This window comes from Anabrus simplex, chromosome X (assembly GCF_040414725.1).
Source record: "Anabrus simplex isolate iqAnaSimp1 chromosome X, ASM4041472v1, whole genome shotgun sequence".
Taxonomy (NCBI): domain Eukaryota; kingdom Metazoa; phylum Arthropoda; class Insecta; order Orthoptera; family Tettigoniidae; genus Anabrus; species Anabrus simplex.
The window spans coordinates 201,119,458-201,134,521 of record NC_090279.1 but is presented as its reverse complement, the minus strand read 5'-3'; the positions used below and the strand labels follow the sequence as shown (position 1 = coordinate 201,134,521).

Sequence of the window (15,064 nt, the reverse complement as noted above, 5' to 3'; positions counted from 1 at the left end):
CACGCCTCCCAGCCACACATGAATATGCAATCCATCAGAACAATGTTCGTTGGGTTTATTTTCCTATGCTGACGCGTAAAGGAAAATGAACCTTATAAGAATTATACTCTAAGAGTTAGTAAATACGTCACGCAGACATACTTTCCTATAGTACGGTACGGTAAGGTTCATTTTCCTTCACACGTCGGCATAGGAATAAAGAACACAACGTACATCGTTCTGATGGATTGCATATTCACGTGTGGCTGGGAGGCGTAACCAATCTTAAGGGAAATAATGGATAGGAAGAACTTTGTGAGATACGAGGTTTTCATTCTAGGCCATCGAAATAATGAATCTATTCTTTCTCAGTGTCAACGTAGTTAATATAATGTATAAGCTTTTAATTCTGTTGAACGGAACATTTAGAACTCCATAAAATACGTGTAAGAAATCAATCAATCAATCAATCAATCAATCAATCAATCAATCAATCAATCAATCAATCAATCAATCAATCAATCAATCAATCAATCAATCAATCAATCAATCAATCAATCAATCAATCAATCAATCAATCAATCAATCAATTAATCACCATTTAGATCTGTCACCCAGGTGGCAGACTCCCTATCTGTTGTTCACCTACCTTTTTCCTTAAAAGATATGAAAGAAGTTGGAAATTTATGAAAGCAAAGTCAAAAGTCATTTCCGTACAGGCCATGAAGGCCCTTGGAGTGGTGGAAGGTAAAGGCTTCCACTATCCCTAACTTAGGCACTTCGTGGAGTAAAGTGGTTAGCTCTACACCCGGCAGCCTTTGCCCTCAGGAATGAACTTGGTACTCGTTCCTGGTATAGGCTGAGTGAACCTCAGGGAAAGGTGCACCTCCGGAAATGGAAATCACGCTTTAAAATTTTACGAATTTGTGATGGGGAATCGAATATGTGTAATTCCGCTTTTACCATCTTAAAGCCCCTTAACAAACCTCTCCCTTTGTAGAATTATTCTAATCTCTTAGTCCCCTTCCTATAAACGAATATTTGTCCCAATTTGTTCTGCTGGGTTATATTCATTTAATGATTTTTCCTACTTGTAAAAGTTTCACTCAAGCTTATTCGTCTACTAATAATATTCCACTGTCCCCTTGAAACATTCCGTTAGTCGGGCAGCTCATCTCCTTACTCCCGAGTCTTCCCTGCACAAACATTGCAATATTTCGGTAACACTACTCTTTTGTTGGAAATCACCCAGAACAACTCGAACTGCAATCATTTGGACTTTTAACAGCTCTCGAATCAAGTCCCATTACAACCACACTCCGATTGGGGTCTTACCAGAGACCAATATGCCCTCTCATTCGCATTCTTTATACAATCCCTAAATACCCTCAGATGTTTACGCTGTTAATAGATTAGAATGCAAAGTTTTTTGGCTTTTAGTAGTTATCGACTAGCCCACTCTTCCTCAATATAGCGAGAGTAGCCTACTTTCGATGGGTTCTAATACGTAGAACCCCTTGTGTTTATGCAAATCTCATATCAGAACTGTTGTGCAGGTATACTTGTTTCTCGGTTCAGTAAATTTGCATTGCAACCTATTAATGCCAAAACGTGTGGGCACTAGTAATAACATATGAAGAGAGCTGTAACCATTATTTACAATCCGGCTATTATTTATATTATTATATAAATTCAACATGTCACCCAATTGATTTCTGGTATCTAGAATAAAACGAAACGTATGGTGACTGACTCGCAAACGTGTCAAATCTACTCAGAATAAAATATCGCAGAATGTTGGAAAACCATGTCACCAACAAGGAGATAGTCCGTCGTGCCAGGAAATGACGCCAAGTCTTAAGCCACGCAGTACGCGGGGAAGGAACCTATTTTCATGTCATTGTTCAAGTGATCTTCTTCAAATTTAGCCCACATACACTCTATCTTCGAGTGTTTTCCAGGGTGTGAAAAATAACAATTTTGCATGATGTGATTGGCTGCCAATGGAATTTTAAAAGTTTGTTTCCATATTTTACAAAAAAAAAAAAATCCCACGAAATATCTCCCAAAGTAAGATGAAATTTTAATCTAGAGGATACACCACCATGGTATTAACTTACTGAACACAGATTGTAGAAAAACACAAGTTCAATTTCTTAAAATTATAGATATTTTCGATGATTTATTCATCTGTTGCCCATTCAGCTTTTAATAAAGTGTGAGCATTTTTGTCGATCCTCCAGAATAGGTACATTGGAATTCTTCAAAATTTGGAAGAGAGTCATTCAATTGAATTGCGAAATTGTCAAAGAATAATTTGATTGATCAAGTTTGAAAGAAATACTATATGCAGTATAATATAATTTCGTGTGGCTACTTCTAGCCAGATCAGTCCTTGTAAGGCAGAACCTCCGATGAGGGTGGGCGGCATCTGCCATACGTAGGTATCTGCGTGTTATTGTAGTGGAGGATAGTGTTCTGTGTCGTGTGTGAGTTTGTTGGGGACAGCATAAACACCCAGCCCCGGAGCCATTGGAATTAACCGGTGAAGGTTAAAATCCCCGACCCGGCAGGGAATTGAACCCGGTACTCTCTGAACCGAAGGCCAGTACGCTGACCATTCAGCCAACGAGTAAGACGAAAGAAATACAACTCAAACAGCAAACATCGTCCGATGTGCAAAACTATGTTGTGCTCATACAGCACGCCAAATGATCTGACTGGAGCATACAGTACAACTAGAATGCAAATCTCTGAAATAAACTACTGGGAACTTCAGCATGGAAACTGATGGAGACGTAATGTATCAGACGAATTTAAAAAATAAATGTGAATATTATTTTTTAGTGTTCAAAGCCGCTTTATAGGAAACTGGAGGGAAATGTTGAATTTGGCTTACCGACTTCAGTGATGATACATTTATGTGATAATAATAATAATTTCGTGTGGTTATTTCTAGCCGAGTGCAGCCCTTGTAAGGCAGACCCTCCGATGAGGGTGGGCGGCATCTGCCATGTGTAGGTAGTAACTGCGTGTTATTGTGGTGGAGGATAGTGTTGTGTGTGGTGTGTGAGTTGCAGGGATGTTGGGGACAGCACAAACACACAGCCCCCGGGCCATTGGAATTAACCAATGAAGTTTCAAATCCCCGACCCGGCCGGGAATCGAACCCGGGACCCTCTGAACCGAAGGCCAATACGCTGACCATTCAGCCAACGAGTCGGAAATTTATGTGATGATTACGGGGTAATGAAAGTGAAAGGAATAATAGACAGAATGGGAATGGGAGAGTGTTGGGAGAAAGAGATTCGGAACGAAGATAAGAAATGTGAGGAAGAAAGTAACAATTAAAGTGAAAGTACTGAGAAGCAGATGATCAAGGTAGAATGTAAGACCAAAATAATATTTTTGGGAATTCTCCGAAATTATCCAAAAGTTGTTATAAAGTAAATAAGCAAAGAATGATTACATTGTATGCGGCAACAATGGAAGTGGCGGATCTATTGAGAGCATGTAGGGAGAATGACTCATTTAGGGTTAAATATCTGAGGAGTGAATATAAAACGAAAAGAGAAAGGGAGAAAGAGTTCCAAACAAGTGTAAAATAATTGAATAAACAGTGGATTTTTCTGTATTTTACTTGTTTATTTTCTATTTTATTTAATGCGTTTACCGCCCAGGGTTAGTTTGCCCCCGAATTCAGCGAGTTGATCCCACCTCTGAAGCCTTAAGGGCAGTTTTCTGGAGCGTGAGACATTTTGGTCGGCGGATACAACTGGGGAGGAGGAGCAGAACCTCGTTCAGGTGGCCTCACCTGCTATGCTGAACAGGAGCCTTGTTGGGGGGGGGGGAGGAAAGGAAGATTGGAAGGGATAGACAAGGAAGGGGGAAGGAAGTGACCTTAAGTGGCCTTAGGTTAGGTACCATCCCAACATTTTGAACCCTCTCTACTCAGTTGACCTCCCGAGGCTGCGTGGGCACTGTTCGAATCCTCGTACCACTTTTTAAATTTTGTGCCAGAGCCGCGAATGAAACCCGCGCCTCGAGGGTTGGCGGCTATCACACTAACCACTACACCACAGAGGTGGACGCCAAAGGAATGAAATAAGCACTGACTAAAGTAAATGAAGGGTAAGATACATGTGTGTATTAGATAGAACATGTAGCATTGTATTAAAACACCTGAGACAAAAAAGTGACGATGTGTAGAATGGACATAAACACAGCTAGGTTTAAGTATAATATTTAATGTAGTGGTAGAAAAATAGTTGTAAGGAAGATAATATAATGTGTGTATCAAACAAATAAATTTCTTCTTTTTTCTTCAAAGCCCCTTAATCTATACTCTTTTGTATATAAAATAACATGACTGACTGGCTGACTGGCTGACTGATTCATCATCGCCGAGCCATAACTACTGGACGTAAAGAAATTAAATTTTGGGGAAACATTTAAACTACAGTGTAGGTGCACATTAAGGGAGGTTTTGTGGTATTCCATTGCTAACGGGGTGAAATTGGGGATGAATTGTTAAAATGACTATATCTGTATCTCAAAAGCTTAACAGTTTACAGACCTAAAAATTGGTATTTGGAATCTGCTTTAAAAGTTAAGAAATACGTATTTTTTTAATATTCGGACAATCCCACACGGGGGGGGGGGGGGGTGAGTAAGTGAAAACGTTGTTGAATTATAACTAAAAAACTGAAGATGTTACACACATAAAAAGTGGTATTTGGTACTCCTTTAAAAATAAAGGAAGTCGTATTTTTCGTATTCGGAAAATTCTTTTAATGGAGGGGGGTGGGGTTTGAAGAGGACTTCGGAGGGTTTGAATTCATTCTATGTTAATACTTATACCTAAAATACTGAACATATTATAGACGCTGAAACTGGTATTTGGAATCTCTTTAAAAAATAAATACGCTTTTTTATTTTCGGAAAATCAACATAAGGCGGGCGAAAATAAGTGAAAGGGATTTGAATTATTTTTATGAGGATATTTATATCTGGAAAACTGAAGATATTATAGACGTAGAAATTGGTTTCATTTTCCTGCACGTTTCATTGAATTCCACGCGAGCGAAGCCGCGGGTAACAGTAATAACATAGCCTATAGTAATATACGACCGAGCGAGTTGGCCGTTCGGTTAGGGCCGCGCGGCTGTGGGCTTGCAACCACCGGGAGATAGTGGGTTCGAATCCCACTGTCGGCAGCCCTGAAGATTGTTTTTCCGTGGTTTCCCATTTTCACACCAAGCAAATGCTGGGGGTGTACCTTAATTAAGGCTATGTCCGCTTCCTTACGATTCCTAGGCCTTTACTATCCCATCGTCGCCATAAGACCTATCTGTGTCTGTGCGACTTAAAGCCACTAGCCAAAAAGTAATATACGCATTTAATGCATACGGCCAATAAAGGAAGTATTGCGATATTCACAATTATTATTATTATTATTATTATTATTATTATTATTATTATTATTATTATTATTATTATTATTATTATTATTAAGTGTCCATAGCCTATATATGAAGAAAGGAACTGTCGCTGTTTTCTCCAGACAGATCCAGACAATAACAGATTAAGCCAAGTGACCTCGAACAATATAGGTTTTATGAATATAGATCGTGATTTCGTTGCCCGCAGATTGAATAGCACTACCAATACACCCACCCACTCAAGCAGGCTGGCTGGCACCTCTTTTCATGGCCGAGGACGGACTTCGAACTCACGAGCTCCCGTTCAGGAAGTAAGCCCGACAATCTTTTATTAGATCAAGGCTCAATGTCACATACGTCTATTAATGTCACCCACACCTTTTATCACTTGCTTTCCTTTTCATGACACAGCTACAGTACTTCCTGACTTGAAAACAGCGAATATCTTAGCGCCGTCAGAACTCCTTGTCTTACGAAAGCAGTGTTACCAATAGAAGCCGAATTCGACTAAACATGGAATAATAATAATAATAATAATAATAATAATAATAATAATAATAATAATAATAATAATAATAATAATAATAATAATAATAATAATAATAATAATAATAATAATAATAATAATAATAATAATAATAATAATAATAATAATAATAATAATAATAATAATAATAATAATAATAATAATAATAATAATAATAATAATAATAATAATAATAATAATAATAATAATAATAAAGGAAAATATTAGGTCCTATAAGAATTGCAGAGTTCTGGAAATTAAGAAGTAACAATGAAATTTACCAGAACGTAGAAAACATATCAGAAACAATAAGAAAAAGGAGATTGCTATTTCTTGGACATATTTACAGAATGGATGACAATAGACTAACTAACCGAATCTTCAAGTACCTTTGGGAAAAGAAATCAACTACCACCTGGATTCAAGAAGTCAAGAAAGACCTGGTAAGGAACAACGTACGAGAAGAAGAACTATTGGAAAGAAAGATTTTTAGGAAGAAAGTCTTACAAATGGAAGGATTCCAAGGGAGGAAGGAAAATAAAACAGGCACAAAGTGGACGGAAGACAGGAAAAAGAGAAACAGTGAAACAATGAAAGAATACTGGAAGAAAAGGAAAGAACAACTAAGGAGGAACAATTGAAATTGTAACGTGGTCCTTAGAAGGCCGGAACGCAGGAATAATAATAATAATAATAATAATAATAATCATAATAATAATAATAATAATAATAATAATAATAATAATGATAAACGTTTACCTCTGTGGTGGAGTGGTTAGCGTGATTAGCTGCCACTCCCGGAGGTTCGGGCTCGATTCCCGTCTCTGCCACGAAATTTGAAAAGTTATACGAGGGTTGGAACGAGGTCCACTCAGCCTCGGGAGGTCAACTGAGTAGAAGGGGGGTTCGATTCCTACCTCAGTCATCCTCGATGTGGTTTTCCGTGGTTTCCCACTTCTCCTCCAGGCAAATGCCGGGGTGGTACCTAAATTACGGCCACTGCCGCTTCCTTCCCTCTTGCTTGTATATATCCCTTCCAATCTTCCCATCCTCCCCCAAGGTCACTGTGCAGCATAGCAGGTGAGGCCGGCTGGGTGATGTACTGGTCCTCTTTCCCTTGCTGTATCCCCGACCAAATGTCTCACCTCCAGGAAACTGCCCTTGAGGCGGTAGAGGTGGGATCCCTCGCTGAGTCCAGGAGAAACACCAATCCCGGTCGATAAACGGATTAAGAAAGAAAATAAGTATAAAAGAAAGAAAGAAAGAAAGAAAGAAAGAAAGAAAGAAAGAAAGAAAGAAAGATTCAACAAAGGTATCTTATCCTTAAGAAGCGATATGATTCTGTGGTGGATTGAGAGATCTTGTTGGGCAGTTAAAACAACTCAAGGGTGAACAGCAAGACCAGATAACTGATCCCTCAAATCCTCACGAACATGACATCTAAAGTGAAATTCCTTGGAAAGAAGAAAACTTGTCTGAAATCTTCAGAAGAATGCGACGAACAAGTTAGTGAATAAGAGTGACGGTCTGTATCTGCAGCTTTCATATTCATTTCGGAGATCGTGGTTTCGAACCCACTGTCGGCAGCCCTGAAAATAAGTCTCTGTAGTTTCACATTTTCACACTAATAATACGTTTGGGAAGGAAGCGGCCGGGATCTTAATTAGGGTAAATCCCCAGAATTTACCTGATGTGGAGGTGGGAAACCACGGGAAAATATCTTTGGGTGTTCGAACCCACTATCTCCCAAATGCAAGTTTACAACTACTTGACCTAAAGCGCACAGGAAAATCACAAGACTTAAGTTTTACCGCACAGTAGAGAAACGCAGGTATAACAATACCGACGATTGATTGTTTGAATGGTCTAATACAAGAACCACCCCTCTACGTTGCAACGTTCGTAACAGTCAAGTGGGGCTGCAGTTAAGATTGGAAGTACCCTCTCTCTCCCGGAGTTTATATCAAAATCAAATAGAGGGGCAGTTACAGATATCGAATATGGGAGCCGCCGCTATATCCCTCAGATTTAATAATAATCAATGGGGCACGAATTAAGTTTGTCTAAGTGAAACCACCACTATACCTCGCAATTCAATAACAATGAAATGGTACACGACTTAAATATATCGAATATAGAAATCATGAGCCGATATCATAATATTTATGGCAGTTTAATGAGGAAATGGGAAATCCGACTGGTTAAAATTATTTATTGTCAGCTTGTTTATCACTGGAACAGACTAAGATGAAGATTTGCGTCGTAGGTGTCGTTTCGATGAAATGGTAGGCAAAACGTCTGTCGCGAGTGTCATGCAAGTTGCCTACGAGCGAGGAGTTTGGTGTTAAAATGTGTACAGAGAATACTCATTTCTGTCCCATCTTTTGTTACCGTCCAGTATTTCTCCTGCAGTGGATTCACACTGTAGAGAGTGTAAAATATGGCCATATTATTATTATTATTATGAACATACCGAATATAGGAAAGAAGCCTCAATGTAATCGTCAAATGTACCACGAGGAATCCAGTTGATATTTATCCAATTTTAAGTGACGCTGCTTTGTTAAAAGAAATACGAGCATTCTTATTTATACAAAGTATGACATTACCTTGCATATTTCGTAACAGTACATGTGTAACTGAACTGATTATTCAGTTTTCACAGTCTCTCAACTCTCAATACAATCTAAGCATTCGAATGCCCGATAGTGAATTGATATTTCACACGAAGCTCCCAGAAAACGATGTCCTTAGGCTTTAATAACCTCGTCAGAAAGTGATGTAACGCAGTAGAATTGCATTAACGAGAGAGAGAGAGAGAGAGAGAGAATGAAAGGTACTGAAAATGTCATAAATGATCACTTGAAACATCAGTCGAATTACTCATGTCCTGTTTGACAGTTACGAAATCTACAAGGTGAAAAGTTAGTTCCTATCTTTGAAATAATAATAATAATAATAATAATAATAATAATAATAATAATAATAATAATAATAATAATAATAATAATAATAATAATAATAATAATAATAATAACGTGAATTATTATCCTATGCTTGCTTATGTGAGGAAAGGAACGGCAAAACAGCTCATTTCTCGTTATGCCTTGCATTCCTTATTATGGCATCACCATTGGCTTTTGAGGTGTTCTTGTGTAACTGCATAACATATTATGATGATGCTATTTTGAGGACCCAGCCTTCCTCCGTCTAGCAGACTTAACAGACAGACTTCACATATACTCGGAATGGTTCTGCACAATCCTTTACTTGGATTCCATTACAATACTATGACGCTGCCCTTTTCAGAGATACGATTTTATTTCTCTACAATCCACAATACAGACGTCATAGTAACACAAATCACTCCGTAGAATTTATGAATGAATAAGCCTGCTCGAGCCTGTAAGTGGAGGGTGTTTAACGTTGGCTTGACGCCACAACCGCTAAGGTTTCGCCTTCAATCAAAGTAAGTGAGCTTTGCCAAATGGACAAGTATGTGTCAATGGTTCAGATTCCTCGCACTACTGCTGGCCCCGTGTCCTGATTTAGGACAAATAATTAGAGCCCGGATTTCTATGCATTGATAGATTAGAAATTCAAACTTACTGAAGCGAGTAGCAAGTATAGTCTACCTTGACAACGATTATGCCACGGGGTTTGCATAAACATAAGGGGTACGCCCATCGAACGTCCTTGTTACTTGCCATTTTCTTTGTAAATTTTTTGTTTCAAAAGAGCAGAACGGCAAGAACATCAGCATATTTTAGTATCAAACGTAACAGGAAGAAAAGGCAGTAAACTTACAGTCGTTGAAATCTCAAACTGGAAGACAGTCAGAGCTAGGAAGTATGAAACAGTGAAGCTTGGCCGAAGTAAATAGAAGCGATCGTAGATCAAGGTGTCTTGATTGCAACATTCAACTCATCTCGTAATTTATAGACCCATTAGGAGACCTGCGAAGTGTTTCCGTCTGGGAAGGAATTAGCTACCCACATTATAGAGAAAGATAATGTAACTGCTGTCCATATGTTATTTGATTTTTGACTAATGACTTTATCTTAATTTACTGGTCATTTTACAATCGAACCTTCAAACTGCTCTCACTCGGAAAGATCTCAGAATGGGATAGGCATGTACAGAAACTTTTTCATTCAAAATGGTCCGCGCTAACATCCACCAAAGTATTTGCATCGCTTGTAGGTATAAACATCACAGGGTGTTAAAAAATGGGGTGCTCGAATTTTTAGTGACGACAGCAGAGACTAAAATAATATACATATCTACCGTAAATGTATTAACTAACATTAGGCAGGAAAAGAGACACAACTTGTGAAATCAAAGACTTGTTCACTCAGTTTTTGAGAGAAATGTAAGCAGTAAGAACATTAGTAAAAGACCGAGGCATGACTATGATAAACAGATTAAGAGAAGATACGTAAAAATGAGTAGGTTAGCAAAGGATAGGTTGGAATGAAGAACTTCATAACCGATCTATGGACTAGTCACCTAAACAAAATTGATTGCACAGTGGATCTATACAAATATTTAAAGCAATTTTGGGTGCGTGTGTTTTGAATAACGAATTACACATTTAAATTTAAGTAGGGAACTTGGCCGCCATCAATCTTATTACAGTCAGAAGTAGACAGAGCAGGGTTTATATGATCGGTGATAAATGTAAGGGATCATCCCGGCACGATTTCCAGTTTCTTGTTCTGATTACATTGTAATAACGAGGAATGAATTCACCCCAAAACATTCTACGCCCTCATATTTTGTCTAGGCACAATGATTGGTAGTCTCTTGCGAGTGTTAGACCTATGTCTATTTAGCAAAATATTCACCGTATAACATAAATTTCCTAGAAGGAAACCATAATTGAATTTCACCGACTGCAAATGGTAAAATCCTTTAAGATCTTTAGCACTTTTCAATTGTGAAATTACCAGCATTTCTCCCCAGAGTAACAGTGGGCTCATCAGTTGTATGGCCACACTTGATGAGCCCACTACTAAACTATGGCGAATCGCTACTAATTTCACGATTGAAAGGGTGAGATGATTTTAAAATATTTATACATATTTGCGTTGAGTCGCGTAGCTCTAAGCTTGAATTTGGGTTCGAACCTCGGCAACGACATACCTGAAAATAGTTCTCCGTGGTTTTCCATTTCTGTACCAGGCAAATGACTATACCGCTTGCTTATCTATCCTAGGCATATCCAGACCAATCGTCACCGAAAAACCTGAGTTAAGAGCAGCTTTAAACCACTAGCGAAATGAAGAAGAGAACTGATTCTGAATTATTAATTTAACTGTACGTGTGCAAAGAAGCTGTCATTAGTTTTATTACAAAGACAGAAGTGTATAGAGTAGAATTTTGTAAATCTTTAAAAAATATAAGGGATCATTTAGAACGATGTCCAAAAGAAAAAAAAAATCTCTTCCCAGTTACCTTTTACGATCCCTTCTATTTTGTCTACGCTTTACGATTAGCAGTTCATTGTCATTTTCCGGGCTATGTCTATTCTTGCAACAAAAAAAATTGTATATCTTTGAGCCTCAATAATTTTGAAAGCCAATTGTATAACACTTCAAAGAATTCAAAGGGGCACTTGAAAGGCCCTCCGGAACTAATCTTTCCAAATTTTACCTGGCATTCAAAACAAAACACTCGTTGCCTCGTACAAATACTAGTACAACTTGATTAGAGAAACGTAAGTCGGGCTGAGTGGCTTATAAAGTTGAGGCGCTGGTCCTCTGACACCAACTTCGCAGGTTCGATCCTTGCTCAAATACGCAACCTCGTTTCAGTAGATGTACTGACACGGCAAATAACTCCTGCGGGATTAAATTCGGGCATCTCGATGTCTCCGGAAAACGGGATAAAATAGTTAATGGAACGTAAAAATAATAACATTATTATTAATAATCTTATTAGTGTCCGCCTCTATGGTGTAGTGGTTAGTGTGATTAGCTGCCACCCCTGAAGGTCCGGGTTCGATTCCCGGCTCTGCCACGAAATTTGAAAAGTCGGGAGGTCAAGTGAGTATGGGGTGGGGGATAGATTCCCACCTCAGCCATCCTCGAATGATTTTCCGTGGATTCCCACTTCCCCTCCAGGCAAATGCCGGGATGGTACCTAACATAAGGCCACGGCCGTTTCCTTCCCTCTTCTTTGTATATCCTTTCCAATAATCTCACCCCCTCCCCACAAGCCCCCTGTTCAGCATAGCAGGTGAGGTCGCCAGGGCGAGGTACTGGTCCTCCTCCCCAGTTTTACCCCCGACCAAATGTCTTACACTCCAGGACACTGTCCTTGAGGCGGTAGAGGTGGTACCCCTCACTGATTCCCAAGAAAAACCAACCCTGGAGGGTAAACAGATTAAGAAAGAAGAAAAGATTTTTTTTTTTTTTTTTTGCTAGTTGCTTTACGTCGCTCCGACACAGATAGGTCTTACGGTGACGACGGGACGGGAAAGGCCTAGGAGTTGGAAGGAAGCGGCCGTGGCCTTAATTAAGGTACAGCCCCAGCATTTGCCTGGTGTGAAAATGGAAAACCACGGAAAACCATCTTCAGGGCTGCCGACAGTGGGGCTCGAACCCACGATCTCCCGGATGCAAGCTCACAGCCGGGCGCCTCTACGCGCACGGCCAACTCGCCCGGTGAAGAAAAGATTAGTAGTAGACTACAGAGTAGTATTTTGCAAGATCTTATGGGACGATTTCCAAATGAAAAATGTCTCCTCCCATAACTGTTTAAGAAGCCTCCTATTTCGTCTATATACTGTGATTTAATGTCATTTTTCAGATATGTTAAGCAAAAGACACTTTTTCTCTTTATTTTGTCTCTTTCATCCTCAATCATTTTCAAAGCCAAATGTTTAATATTTCAAAAAATGCAAAGGGATATTTGGAAAGTTCTCCAGAACTAGGCTTTCCAAATTTTAGCTGGAAAACAAAACATTTACTTGGTTTCAATCACTAAATTATACTAAAATTTTACTAAAGAAATATTCTTACCTTATAGGATGAAAGGATGTCGTATCCAAAAAATAATCTTCGTTTGAATGTGTCCTTGGCACAGCGTAGTTGTATTCCACAAACTTCACCCGAAAGCACTATTTCTTTTCTATAGTTAGACTGTATAGAAATCCTCAAACGAGTCACATCACTGATAAATTTAAAAGAAATAACGATATAAAACACTTCACTTCATGTCAGTAAAATAAAGGAATATCTCCACTTTTCATCTTCACATTTTCGTGTAATTATCCAATAATTATTATTGTTATGAAATGTCAAAAATTGTGCGTGTCACTTTTACAATATACACAAATTATATAGTCAAGAATATTATCAAGGGGAATTGATAACAAGTCTTCTAGGTTATGAAATTTTAACACTGAAGCAGGCCTAATTTAATTGCTGCGTAATAAAAACCGCCTGATACTTGCAGCCGGCTTGTACGTTACTATAGCGACAACCACTCGGCGCACATCAACACATTCAACTGCCTGTCTGCCACGCTACAACACGCACAACTGTTCGAAGGGGAATTTCTCCCCCCACCACCTTTCATTCCACCTGCGCGCTACTAACAGACGTAAAGTAGGCTACTGTGACTCTGATGACGCTACCGCGCATGCGCGAACGCTGGAGAGATGTGCGAGGTAGGTGAAAACAATATTGCCTGCCTGCTTCGAGAAGCCAAGGCAGGTTGAGCCTACAGCAGCGCCAATGGGAGACGCTGTGGTGGTGGTGTTGTGAATGAACGGAGTACATTCATTACTCCTATCTCCAAATGGTAGTGTTAGGTGTTTCTTATCTTCAACTAGTGAAACTGTCAACAATGGTGAGAGCTGTCAGCAAAGGAATAAATTCCAAAATTAAAATCCTTGAACTGGCAGGGAAACGAACCCATGACTTTGGAATAAGAGACAAGCATGCTATCTCCACACTACAGGACTGGCTAATAATAATAATAATAATAATAATAATAATAATAATAATAATAATAGTTTTTTTCCAAGTTGCTGTACGTCTCACCGACACAGATAATGCCGATCAAATAGGAAAGGGCTAGGAGTGGGAAGGAAGTGGCCGTGGCCTTAATGAAGGTAAAGCTCCAGCATTTGCCTCGTGTGAAATTAGGAATTTACGAAAAACCATCTTCGGGATGCCAACATTGAAGATTGAACCCATTATCTCCCGAATGCAAGTTCACAGCTGCGCACCCCTAACTGCACGGCCAACACGCTCGATAATAATAATAATAATAATAATAATAATAATAATAATAATAATAATAATAATAATAATAATAATTGGTAACTATACTAGAAGAACATAGAAAACTGAGAGAAAGGAGACTGCTATTATTTTTGGACATATTTATAGAACTGACAACGGATTTGTGAAACAGATATCTAAGTATTTTTAGGAGAAAATGTCAACAAGAAGCTGGATATAAGAGGTCAGGAAAGATTTAGAAAGAAATAAAATATGGGAAGAGGAATCTATGGAAAGAGATAAATGGAAGAATTCCAAAGAAGAATGAAAAGGAATCCCTGTCCAGATTGGTCTAAGGAGGGAAGAATAAAAGATAGTGCAATAATGAAGGAATTTGGAAAGAATGGAAGAAGAAACAACAAGGAAGGATGAATTGAAAATGATATGTGGTCCCTACCAGCCCCCACTTCTGCACCGTTCACATTGGAGCCAATGCCAAGGGAAGTGCCTAGCAGAGCCTCACCCTCATTGCTTAAGTGTGTGGAAGGTTGCCTACCCGTCAGGCTGTAGTCTACAGCGATGGTGGCGGCAGTAGATCCAGAGATTTCCTCTCTCCCACTTCGGAATCTATGTTATCTTAGCATTAGGACATTAGTTCATGAATAAAACTCGCTTTCTTTGTTGTTTGGCTCATCAGTCCATAGAGCAATTTCATGCAGCCCTCCACGCCACCCCGTCCTCTTCTAGGCTTTCTACTTCTACATAAGCATTGCTTCATACGTCTACTCTAACATGATATTCACATACTTTGGTGTACCCCCATTTGTTTTACCCTCACCACTTCTTAATAATAACTGAAGTCTCAGGTTTCTCAAAATATGGTT

General features: G+C 38.9%; 1 protein-coding gene across 1 annotated transcript in view; it reads right to left on the bottom strand.

The window, feature by feature from the left end:
- Positions 1–13,109, bottom strand: part of LOC136885954 (uncharacterized) — a 165,527-nt gene extending 152,418 nt beyond the window's left edge. The window contains exon 1 of the mRNA XM_067158653.2: positions 12,972–13,109. The gene's annotated coding sequence lies outside the window, so the exon portion shown is untranslated. The remainder of the gene's footprint in view (positions 1–12,971) is intronic.
- Between the last annotated feature and the right edge of the window lie 1,955 nt (positions 13,110–15,064).